Source organism: Lynx rufus, unplaced genomic scaffold, assembly GCF_022079265.1.
Source record: "Lynx rufus isolate CCGP_SWC_20201006 ecotype Redwood Valley unplaced genomic scaffold, mLynRuf1.p SCAF_5, whole genome shotgun sequence".
NCBI lineage: Eukaryota > Metazoa > Chordata > Mammalia > Carnivora > Felidae > Lynx > Lynx rufus.
Window position 1 is genome coordinate 75,222,865 of NW_025814867.1, and position 10,415 is coordinate 75,233,279.

General features: G+C 41.8%; 1 pseudogene; it reads left to right on the forward strand.

The window, feature by feature from the left end:
* Positions 1–9,698: 9,698 nt before the first annotated feature.
* Positions 9,699–10,077, forward strand: LOC124527339 (40S ribosomal protein S17-like; annotated as a pseudogene).
* The last annotated feature ends 338 nt before the right edge of the window (positions 10,078–10,415 follow it).

Here is a 10,415-nt window from a genome sequence, read left to right on the forward strand (position 1 = left end):
GCTGTAAAGCTCATCTCTCTGATCCCACACATTAACAACTGTCCTATCTTTCTCCACAGACCAGAGATGTCTCCAGGTGCAGAGATGGGCCTTGAAAGAGGATCAGATGTCATAGCTGTGGCCAGTACTATTTCAGATCCTTTATCCATATCCAACTCTAAAGTAGACTTTCCAAATGAAGAATCACAGAATAAACTGGAAACAGCAAAAATTCCAAGGAGTGGGTTTTGTCAAAGAATAGTCCTCAAATGTTCACTTATTGCTAAGCAGGGGGAAAAACAGTAGATAGACTATGTTTCCATTTTTGCAAATATGAGTGTATATAGAAGACCAGAAGGAAAGGCATTTGCTTATTCCTCAAATGTTTAATGAGTATGTTCTAGGTGTTCAGGATACCATAGTGAGCAAATATTGTCACATTTCCCACCCTCAAGGAGCTCCCAGTCTAGTGAGGGAGGACCTACATTAAGAAACAAACACACACGTATGGAGTATGGAATCACTACATTGCACTTCTGAGACTAATATTACACCGTACATTAACTAACTGGAATTTATTTATTTTTTTAGTTTATTTTGAGAGAAAGAGACAGCGTGAGCAGAGAAGGGTCAGAGAGAGGGAAAGAGAGAATCCCAAGCAAGCTCCACACTTTCAGCATAGAGCCCCACACAGGGCTTGATCCCATGAACCATGAGATCATGAACTAAGCTGAAATCCAGAGTTAGATGTTCAACCGACTGAGCCACCCAGGTGCCCCAACTAACTGGAATGTAAATAAAAGCTTAAATAACAAACAAAACACACACACACACACACACACACACACACACACACACATTGCACATTCTAAATGCTGTGATGGAGATGTGCTTGGTGGAGAACCTTTATCAGGGACAATTTGACCTGGTTAGGGAGGTCAGTGAAGGCTTCTCTGGTGACTGAGCTGTGATGGACGACTGTGCAGTACCTACATAAAGATCTGTCTCAGCAGGGACTACAGTGTGGGCAAAGCCCAGTGGTATGAGGGACTACAGCAAGTATAAGGAACTTAAAAAAGGCCATGTAGCTGAAGTAAAAAAAGCTGGGCAGAGAATGGTGTGGGGTGGGGCTAGAGAGGTAATAGGGCCAGGTCATGCGGGGCATTATATGCCAGGGTCAGAAGTCTTTACTGCTGAGGGACTGGGGAAACAAGCGAGGGTGGGTATGGAAGATATCATCAGATTTGCACTTTGAAAATATTTGTCTCTGTATGGAGAACAAATTACGAGGGGCCAGCATGAGGCAGCTAGAAGAGAAAAGAACCAGTGTGGAATCGATCATAATCCACGTGGCCTATGATGGCAGCATGGATGGGGGAGTAGTGCTGAGAATATAAACAAGTAAAGAATCTGAGGCATACAGAAAAATTAAAATCAATAGAATTTCACGTAGGATTGGATGTGGAATGTAAAGGAAAAAGAACTTTCAGAATGGCTGAGGTTTCTAGTGTGAACAGCTGGAAGACACCAACACTCTGATATGGGAAACATGTGCTAAGGGGAACAGGTTTGGGTGAGAGGAATATGAGTTTATTCTTGGTCATGCTGAATGTGGACTCTAGGACATTCAAGATGTGCTATCAAGTGAGATGTTTGATACAGAGTCTGGAGCTCAAAGGAGAAGTGTGGATTGGAGATAAAACTGATGTACTAAAACATGAAAAGTGGTTCTTTCTGGATGATAAGCTTTTGTATCTTTTGTTTTATTCTTTGTACTTTTCTGCATTTCTCATGTTTTTAGCAATGAAAAATAATTTTTTTCTAAACAGAGTTTTTAAAAAGAGTAAAATTTTCCCTGTGCTTGTAGCAAAGAGGAGTTCTCTACTTCTCATATCTGGCATTAGTAACCTCAACAGGAATGTCTCTAGAGTGAGGAAAGTCAAATTAATTTAACATTAATAACTCTTTGGCAATACCGTATTTCTTTTACATGGGTCTACAGAGATCTAGGCATCTTCCAAACTGTAACTTGTTGTCCTAATCAGATTTATACAACAGAAGGAGGTCCAGTATGCAGATAGATGGTCGAGTTTGGTATTCAGGTGTCCCCCTGATAACTGAGGCATTTTAAGAAGTCCAATAAAAAGAAATATTTTGCCCCTCATACTGGAGATGAACCAACTGACAAGTAAAACAAAGAGTTAGGAGATGTGGGCCAAATACCTGTGTACTAGCTAAGCTGGGGAGACAAACTGTATAGTCAACAGATTATCTACCCAGTTGTGACAACACTGAAACAGAGCCAGCCCCCCCACTCTCACCACCTTATCCCCAGAATTGCAAAACATGTTAGAATAGCCAGAAACCAAAGGAAGAGGAGAGGAAGACTCTGGATCGTGCACACACAGTTTCTACCTCCTCACTCCTCACTCACCATTTTCCTTGAGGCGGAATGAGGGAGGGAGGATGTACGGATGGAGAAAAGCCAGGGGTGAAAGGCTAATACCAGAAGTGAGGTGCACTCACACTCACCAACACCCACTATGAGTTACTGTATTTAGCATCAGGTTTCTAAATCAAGCTCAATCATGTATAAGATACTATGCTATCCATGTGCATTTGGATAGAGTCTGAGTCCCTGGTGACTAGCAATAAGTCAACACCAGCTAATCTCTAGCAGAAATTGAATTTGTTAACACAATATTGGATACATAATTCTTGTTTGGATCCTGGATTCAAATAGAAAAATAACATTCATATTCCCAACAGCATTATTCACAATAGTCAAAAAGCGGAAGCAACCCAAGTTCACTGACAGATGAATGGAAAAACAAGATGTGGTATTTACATAGGATCGAACATTATGCTGCCTGAAAAATGAAGGAAATCCCTATCATGTGCTGTAACATGGATGAACTTTGAGGAAACTATGCTAAATGAAATAAGCCAGTCACAAAAAGATAAATGCTGCATGATTCCACTTATGTGAGGTACCTAGAGTAGTCAAAGTCATAGAGACAGAAAGTAGAAGTGTTGCTCCCACAGGGGCCATTACTCTGCAATGGGTACAGAGTTTCAGTTTTGCAAGATGAGAAGGGTTATGGACATTGGTGCACAACAGTATGAATATATTTAACACTACTAAATTCTACACTTAAAAATGGTTAACATGGTAAAAAAAAAAAAGCAACAAGAACAACAAAAACAGCTAAAAAAAAGTTTTCTTTCTAGTTTTAACACATTGAGAATATTGCACATGCATTATTCCACAGTTCCAAAAGTACTAACATCAAATGTCACATGTTTCAATATATTGTTAGATCAAACACTATTGAAAATTGACTTAGGTTTGAAATAGAAAATTAATCAAAGTTGAGTCTTGGGATATTTGAGATAATCTAAGACATTTCCAATTATGTATGAATTCGTCTTAGCACAAAAGTGGTATTAAAGGTTTGATTGCATTGCCCAAAAAACATAGCTACAAAGGATGTTTTAAGGACTAAGGAAAATTTAAACATGAACTATACTCAGTGATTTTATATCAAGGTTAAGTTTCTTGCATGTGATAATAGCATTATAGCTATGCAGAACAGTGTCCTTGTACTCAGCTGATACATGTGGTTTTTAGAGTGAAGCATCATACCTGCCACTTACTTTCAAATGGTTCAGCAAAAGAAAATATTTTATAGAAAGAGAGAGATAAAGCAAAGAGTATATGGGAGTTCATCATACTATTCTTCTATACTTTAAATTTAAAATGTTTGGAGGGTGTATGGGGAGCACAAAATCTCCAACTTAGAAGAATGATGCTTGAGAGGCAGACAAGAACAGGCTCAAAATCACTCTGAAGGATCAGCCTGTGAGGACACCCTTTTCCTCACCCTCCAAGCACAGGATGCTGCAGCATGGCAGCAGTAATACTGCTGGGGCAGGGCATGGAATGCCACCATCACACCCATGCCATCGCTTCCCCCAAGGACTCGGTCTTACAACAACCTTCAACTTGAGTAAATAAGTCCAGCAGAGATGGTCACCTCTGGGTATACCATTAGAATTGAAGTGTGAACCTGATAAGCTGATGATAAGACAAGGCGTAGCTTGGGGCAGAGGAGTTGGGGAACGGGGACTTCCAATCAATGTCATTCTGAAACAGCCAGGTGGCCTTCTCACCCTTAAGACACTTCACCCAGGGTAAAGAAATGTGATCAAGTCTGTTTGAAGTTTCAAGCTACAGAATTTCAATACACATTTAGACGACAGGTGAAAAATAAGAAAAACATTGAATTAATAAAATCTACTTTTTCTGCGTCTCCATTTCAAGGGAAACTTTCATGTATATCTATGGGTATATCATCCACATTATCCAGAGATTTCTGAATTAACTTAAGTTCTTCTAGCCTTAACATACTGGAAACCTGATACAGTAAATATGATCCAGTAGTTCTTATCTTTTATGATTCTTTAAAACTTTGGGGCGCCTGGGTGGCTCAGTTGGTTAAGTGTCCAACTTCGGCTCCGGTCATGATCTCATGGGTTGTGAGTTCAGGCCCCATGTTGGGCTCTGTACTGACAGCTCGGAGCCTGGAGCCTGCTTCGGGTTCTGGGTCCCCTCTCTCTCTGCCTCTCCCCTATTCATGCTCTGTCTCTCTGTCTCTCAAAAATAAATCAACCTTAAAGAAAATTTTAAATAAAAATATGTAGGGGCGCCTGGGTGGCGCAGTCGGTTAAGCGTCCGACTTCAGCCAGGTCACGATCTCGCGGTCCGTGAGTTCGAGCCCCGCGTCGGGCTCTGGGCTGATGGCTCAGAGCCTGGAGCCTGTTTCCGATTCTGTGTCTCCCTCTCTCTCTGCCCCTCCCCCGTTCATGCTCTGTCTCTCTCTGTCCCAAAAATAAATAAACGTTGAAAAAAAAAATTTTTTTAAATAAAAATATGTAGAAATATTTTAACACATTCCAAAGCCATTTAGGAAAGACTTTTACACGATCCCCGTATTGGGTTAACAATGCTGCTGCTCAGCACTGTGGATATATATAAATGAAAAGAGAAAATATTAAATGTGCCCTATATAACCAGCAGTCTATCTATAACATAATTAGTGATCATATCAGCCCTTCCAAGTACAGAGATGACAACAGATGTTGGTGCAGGGTGCATACAAAGTAAAGGTCCTTGCTCACTCCGAACCTCACATTGCCACTTTGCAAACTGCCTCCTCCAGCATGGCATGTGAGAAGGGGAAGATGTATTAACCAGTTCAACCTGGGGGTTGGAAAATTTAGCCATCACTTTCTCAGAGGGATAATTGGGATTTTGAGTTTTTATGCCTAGAGAAAGGATCCTGGTGTGGAGAGAGAGTCAGGAAATCCATCATCCCATTCTAAGGGGCGAGGGGCTCTGCTTGAGCAGCAAAGAACACCACTGGAAAAGGTCCAAACTCTAGTGTGCATTTTAATCCCCATTACTGCATTTCCCAGTGTGGCATTGGACAATTTGCTTAACTTTGCAGATCCTCAGATTCTTCACCTGTAAGATGGCTTCACCATCTCATAGCATTGTTGCGGTTATTAAAGGAGAGATCAGTGTGTAAAGCCCTCAGCACTGCACCTGACATGCAGTAGTGCTAAATAGATAACTATTATTAAGTAACGAAAGTTTCAAAACCTCAGTAAAGCAGAGCAGAGACATAAATTCCCTCCAGACATGAGAACCATTTTGGCCACTGACTGACTGACTGACATGTAAATCATGTCTAACCCTCTCAAAATAACCCACCTTAACGGAAAGTCATTTCTATGTCTAAATTGGACAAAGTATACCCCTTTCACCAGGCTGTCCCTTTATCTATGGATTCTGATCTGGGTCATCAACGGGTCGGAGAAGACACTGGCTATGGGGAGTTGAAACAGGCCCTTTTCCAGAATTGAAGTTTAAGTTTAATTAATTTGCATTAAATGTCAAGCATGGCCCAGCCACAGTGCTGGATACTAAGTGGATACTAAGAGATACAGAGGTGACTAAATAGCCCCCAGTCTTGCCCTCAAGATGCTCCCAGCCTAATGAGGCCAGCATGTGAAGAGGAAAACTGAACAGAATATGAAACATACAGGCTACTGTGAGAAAATAAGATACCCTAAATTTTATGGGGCCATTTGGACCTAATCTTTATATATTTTCAACATTTTATTTTGTTCTGCAGTTTAGTTATTTTCCTTAACAATTAAACTCTCAGCAAGTAGGCTTAAGTCCAATGAACATTCAAATGAAAACAAAATTCATCACTTTCGGTTTGCTTAAGAGTTGCCATCTTTGTTTCGATTGTGCTAAATTTGTGAGTTCTTTGATTCTCGTCTCTAGCAACAGAGGAAAGTTACCTAATACAGCCTGCAGAAGGCTGTGCCAGGAAAGATCTCTCTGCCACTCTCTCTGTGAGAACCATACTGGGGATTAGGGCTTTCAACATATGAATTTGTGGGGACACAATTCAGTCCATAGCATTCTGCCTCTGGCCCCCCTCCCAAACATGTCCTTATTGGATACCAAATACATTCATTCCATCCCAACAACCCCCAAAGCCTCAACTCATCCCAGCATCAACTCTAAAGTCTAAAGTCCAAACTCTCATTTAAATATCTAAATCAATTATAAGTGAGATTAGAATTGTGATTCATCCCAAGGCAAAATTCCTCTCCAGCTGTGACCCTGTGAAACCAGACAAGTTATATGTGCTTCCCAAATACAACAATGAGTCAGGCATAGGACAGACATTCCCATTCCAAAGGGAGGAACAGGAAAGAAGGAAGGAAGGATAGGTTTCAAGTAAGTACAAAACCCAGCAAGGTAAATGCCATTAGATCTTCAGTCTGGAGAAAAACCCTCTTAGGCTTGATGCCTGGCCTTCCAGACCCACTGGGGCCCCACCTCCATAGCTCTGCCAGGCCAGGGTAGTGCCCCCAAGGCTCTGCCAGCAGCAAACCTTCCCCTGAGGCAGGTCTATTTTAAATAGAGAATGTTTAACTACGTAATATATAATTGTTAACTAAGTAATTGAAAAGGCAAAAAGAACACGCAGCTATCACAGAGGTAGCAACAGCAGGAAGCAGTTCACAGGGCTTGGGGAACAAAGGGAAGAGGTTGTCATTATTACAACTCAGAAGCTTGGAGAAGAATCCCAGTGGTTTGGGACCCAGGCTTCCCAAAAGAGGTGCCAGCTATCTGAGCTGGTGTCTCTGCAGAGATACAATGAGTTTGCCTTTGTGAGATGGTAAAACCTCAAACTAGATCGAACTGTATGTTATTTGCTAGGGCTGCCATAACAAAGTACCACAGACTGGATGACCTAACAAAAATCTGTTGTATCACAGGTCTGGAAGCTAAAGTCCAAAATCAAGGTATCAGAAGGGTGCATTCCTTCTGAGAGCTGTGAAGAAAAGATCTGTTCCAGCCTTCTATCTGTGGCTTATAGACAGCCATCCTCCCCCTATGTCTCTTCACACTGTCTTCCCTCTACGCATATCTCAGTGTCCAAATTTCCTCTTCTTATAAGGACATCAGTCATAGTGGATTAGGGCTCACCCTAATGACTTCATGTTAACTTGATTGCTTCTTTAAAGATCCTATCTCCAAATAAGGTCACGTCTTGGAATACTGAGGGTTAGAACTACAGCATATGAATTTTAGGGGACACAGTTGAACCATAGCAAACTGGTTCTGGAATGAACTGCCTCTGCCAGAGCGGAAGAAGCAGCATTGCCGGATGCTGATGTCAGGAACAGGAAGCCAACCAGGAAAAAAAAACAAAAACAAAAACAGAGGCAAAGAGGAAAGAGTAAGTCCCTTCCTCCTCATCTAGCCATGCAATCTCCCTCTAATGTCGCTTACTGACAGAGCCTAAAAGGAAGTGGCTGGCAAAGGAAAAATGTGGCTTGCAGAGTCCCAGTCCCTGCATCACAAAGCAGAATACAGAAGAGTGGGTTTGAGGCTAAGAGCCAATAGCTTAATAACTGGCCCAGTGCTGAATAACTGTTAGTTATTCTTTTTTTTTTTTTCAACATTTATTTATTTTTGGGACAGAGAGAGACAGAGCATGAACGGGGGAGGGGCAGAGAGAGAGGGAGACACAGAATCGGAAACAGGCTCCAGGCTCTGAGCCATCAGCCCAGAGCCCGACGCGGGGCTCGAACTCACGGACCGTGAGATCATGACCTGGCTGAAGTCGGACGCTTAACCGACTGCGCCACCCAGGCGCCCCAACTGTTAGTTATTCTTATTAATCACTAGCATCAGAACTTTTATTTTCATTTTCCATATATTTTTATAGCATAGTAAGGAAAAGTTGCAACAAAATATTTAACTGAGCAAATATACTAGCTATGCTGCTAATGCTGTCCTGATGGCTGGTGGGCTGGAACATCACCAGGCTGCAGCTCACATTCATTCGTTCAATGACATCCAGCACTGTATCAGTGACCTTCCTATGGGAGGCCAAGGTGTAATATACACGGTGTGCAAGAAAACCAAAAATCTGGAAGCCAAGTTGTCACCGAGTGTTTTCTCCATTTTATGGCTGAGAAGATGAACATTCAGAAGGAGAAGTTGTTTGACCAAGGTCACACAGCTAATAGGTGACAGAGCATTGACTTGAACAGAGGTCTGATTCTCTGTGCTTCAATTCCTTTATCTGCCAAATGAAGTTAACAATATATATCCAATAGAGCTGTTATGAGGATTAAATGAGATAATATTGTGTAGTGTGCATAACACAGACACAGCCTGGCATGTTGTAAGAGCCTTAAAAAAGTTGGCTACATCTGGGGCTTTTTCTACCATGGCAGGCTATCCTGTTACATGCACTCGTCAAAACTTTACAGTATTTGGAGGTCAGAACTATAAAGAATAGAGATGGAGTTGAGAATAAAATTCCTTAAAAAATTATTTTATTATATTTGCTATCAAATCTTTCTGAGGGCAATCATCCCTTTTAGATTCCCATGAACTACAGACAAATATTTATTGAGCACCAATCATGTGGTAATTACTGGAGATACAACACTGAGACACAGAGAGCCTCATCTTCAAGTGTCTCATCAACTACTTGAGAAATCAGTCAAGCAATGATGACACAACCAGGGCTATGACCAAGGACATATAGCCCCCTAAGTATAGGAGCTCCTAACAGGGAAACCTGATGTAGACTTGAGAAAGTCAGGAAAAGCTTTCATGGAAAAAGCCACATTTAAGATGAAATCTGAAGCACAAATAGGAGATTGGTAAGCACTTAAAATATAAGGAAAACATGAGGAGCCTAGAGCAAGAGGGAAGAAGGAATATTCAAAGAACGGAAGGAAGCTAACTGTGGCATGGAAATTGGGGTGTGCAACAGACAAAGCTGAAAAGACCCCCAGCACCTGTTCCTCCAGGGCTTTGTGAGCCACAGGACCCTGGACATTAACTAGAGGCAGTATAGGGCCTCTGTAGGCTTTTAGCAAGTGAGGGACAATTAGATGTGCACTTTATGAAGATCAGCTCAGATGTTATGTGGAAAATGGCTTTGAGTGAGGTAAAAAGGAAGGTAAGGAAATGAGAAAGCTGCTACCTGCCAGCAAGCCAAGTGAGAGATGATGGAGGTCTGAGGGATGTATCCCTAAGGGTGGAGAAAAATGAATGGATTCAAGTAGCATTTAAAAGGTAGAGCCGATCTTTTACCAAAACCATCAACATGGGCTGTATTTGCACCAAAACCATGAAGAAGGTGCCCAGGTCATCATGGAGAAGTACTACACGTGCCTGGGCAATGACTTCCACACCAACAAGTGCGTGTGAGAGGAGATCGTCATTATTCCAGCAAGAAGCTCAGCAACAAGATAGCAGGCTTGTGTCACACAACTGATGAAACGGATTCAGAGAGGCCCAGTGACAGGTATCTCCATCAAGCTGCAGCAGGAGGAGAGAGAAAGGAGAAGTAATTATGTTCCTGAGGTCTCAGTCCTGGATCAGGAGATCATTGAAGTAGATCCTGACACTAAAGGAAATGAAACTTAGACTTCGGCAGTCTATCCAAACTTCAGGTCACCCAGCCTACAGCTGGGATGAATTGACTTCAAAATACCACATGGAACCATTTAAATCTTTCTGCTGTGCTGTAACATCTTTAATAAACCCTGGACAACAATCAATCAATCAATCAATAAAAACTGAAAGGTAGAGCCAACAGGATTTGGTAGGTAATGAGAAGTAAGGAGTGAGGGGCAAGAGAAACAAGAAAAGAGAGAAATAAAGGAAAATGCCCAGGTTTCTACTTTGGGCAACTAGATGGATGGTGATACCCTTTACCAAGACAGGGGGCACAAAGGCAGGGCAGGGTTGATGCAGTAGCTGATGAGCTTAGATATGGTTTAGGGTTGAGTTTAAAGTATACAGGGGTCATCCAGATGGA